This window comes from Mizuhopecten yessoensis, unplaced genomic scaffold (genome assembly GCF_002113885.1).
Source record: "Mizuhopecten yessoensis strain PY_sf001 unplaced genomic scaffold, ASM211388v2 scaffold10937, whole genome shotgun sequence".
Lineage (NCBI taxonomy): Eukaryota > Metazoa > Mollusca > Bivalvia > Pectinida > Pectinidae > Mizuhopecten > Mizuhopecten yessoensis.
Genome location: NW_018408796.1, coordinates 296,388 through 299,429, shown reverse-complemented (window position 1 = coordinate 299,429; position 3,042 = coordinate 296,388).

Genomic DNA, 3,042 nt, shown 5'->3' with positions numbered 1-3,042 from the left:
CCTGTGTTGACTACATTGACTAGCCTAGGGCTATTTGAGGTGTTACTTGTTTCATTACTACTACCTTAACTCCTGTGTTGACTACATTGATTAGCCTAGGGCTATTTGAGGTGTAACTTGGAACACTATCATTTTTCTAACTTATCAATTCTATTCAATATTTTGAAGTTTTTAGCCATTTTGTCTCATATCGGGGTAAAGCAGGTCTTTCAAGCTTTGGTAGGACATTTTGTTGGACAACAATTTCTTCTGCTATCCAATTCTTTTTCAGTACAGGGGACCAAACTTCGGTAGCATAATCCAAGTGTGGCTTTGGCATTGTATAGTTGGAGAAACATGACATCGTCAATGAAAGAAGGTGTCCTGAAAATCAGCCCAGAAAAACCAATTTCTACAGGGCAGAAATCTGTTACTGCAGACCAGAAATATGGGTAATATACAGGGCAGACGTTTCTGTAATTATCCAGAAAAGACATTTCTTTAACTGTACCATTCAAGTTATTTATATGATCACTGAAACATAATCTCAAAGTTATTGTACAAATATAAAATAAGACAAAGATTTATGCATCTATCAATTTTATTGAGTATATAGATAAAGTGTGGGTTGAAAATAAAACAAAGTTGGAAAAGAAACCTCTCCCTTTACCACTTTAGTACTGAAGAAAAATTACAAACATAATTAAGTCTCTCTCATCAACAAAAGTTGTTAAAACAATTTCCTTTCAAAGAATCATATACTCAATAAGTTAAGACATATAAACACAAACAATTTACATTCTTCAAATGCCTTCCATTATGCCCAAAACTACACACATCCTCAATCTGCAGTCCTAATACTGTATTTAATCAGCAATTATACCATTCACAATAACTACACACATCCTTAATCTGCAGTCCTAATACTGTATTTAATCTGTGTAATAATACCATTCACTTACACACATCCTCAATCTGAAGGCCTCTCACCGTGTTTGACCTGTGTAAATATTGTCTCCTTCCACCATAATATACTCATTAATCTTCAGTCTGATTTGATCAAAATAGCATTTACACAATCAAAAATTAGAAAAGTGAAATCAATTGTATAAATTTTCATGACGGTTGTTAAGCATGCTTTCTTATTAACTGTTAACTGAAGTTTTGTATTGACTTCCACCTTAGCAGGTCATACAAAAGGTCATTCCTGGTTGATATATAAATAGTATGTGGAATATAACTATTAAGGATATGTGACAAGTTTCACTACAAGGTTTCTCTATTTTACATGTAAAAATGTGTACGATAACAAAGGTTAATACAAACATACTGTCACATAATATATCCATATATGCTATCACAATGAGGAATTGTCTATAAGATGACTTCAAATTGAAACCTCGAAGAAGCTGTAGTTATTACTAACAAACAATGAAAAAAGAAAAGATATCAATTACCTGCTGTTTATGTAACACAAAAGCCAGACACATTCTTGGTTTTTATTGAAAGATATTTTATTAATGAAGTGTTCGAAATAAACTTGCTAGTGTTGTAGCCGAGTTGGGCCAGGACACTTCCATTGACCAGGCAGCTCTATTGGTTAGAGTAATAGTATAACAATCCCAATTCCAGTGTTCGATTCCTGGTCTAGCACACTGAATATTTCCCTCTCGGAACACTGTTGTTGATTACATTTTGTTTACTCATCTTTGTTATTTCTCATAGTCATGCTGGAAAAATAGTTACAGTTTTTGGCAGTGATACGGGGATCCTTAATACTGCCAATTAAAACGGATGTTTCCTAATGCCCCGTCTAACCAAAGCTATTGGGTATTTTTCATTCTACAAAGTTGGATTATACACATTTCACTGTAAATGATCCAGAAGACTTTTTCCATGATCATTTTGTTTTCCCCATGTTTTTAATTAAAATTTTATGCATATTTGTGAGGGAAAATATCCTGGTTTCTGGATGAATAAGCGGGATATTTCTATGAAAGAACTTAAGATATTTATTATCTACGAGAATGAAAAACAAGACAAAAATATCTTTACCCAAGATCCGATTAATAAGATTGATCAAGACAATCAAAGAATTTTAAGTTTCATTGTTTTTTAAGCCATTTAATGTCAATATTTGACAACTAATCTCACACCATTCTACAGAATCCATACCAAACTATTGATAGGTTCATGTCATAACGTTCATTAATATTCCAGCTTAAGTATCTTCTCAACCACAAACACTATAATAAGTAGGTTTTACTTAGAATTTCATAAATCACTGGCGCTCATTAGTTTCAATTTGACTGAAATAAAATCAGATATGTCTCAACAAAATTATACACATCTGGACAAAGGATATTTTAATATATGAAATTAGTGTTTTTGTTCATTACTCACATTCATTAAGTGATTGAAGCACAATGGCTGATATATTATAACTAAGTTCATCTGAAAGTGTCCAACATTAGAGAAAACATATTAAATACAAGGACATTCAAGTATGTACTTGGCCTGGATTTATATCTCCTTCCTGAACAAGCAGAATTTTAAAGACAAACGATTTATATGGACAAATGTCTTCTTTAATTATTAGAGTCATATTTGAGTTTTTCTATTTCTAAGATATTCTAAGGTAAGATCAAAACATTCAATCAATTTTAACAATTTTTGATAAGTGATTACAGCACAATAATATAAGAATTTTTGAAATTGTTTTGATGTATCTAAAAACCTTAGGAACCAAGTTAAAACATGATACAGTTGTGGGATCGCACAACGTTACACGATGTGCGGTGTGCGCACGATGTGTGCACGGTGTGTGAACGGTGTGTGCACGATGGGCGAACGATAAAAAGCTGGACGATCATTGCTTGCGCACATATGTGCGCACGATGGACGGACGTTGTGCGATAACAATCGTGGTTGGTGTAAATTGAGGAATGCCTCAACAATATATACGGTTTCATGTTTAAACATATAAACTTGATGTTTACGTATGTTTCTATATTCTAGCAACATCTATAAACTTATCTTTCTGTCTATACATTCTTATATTTA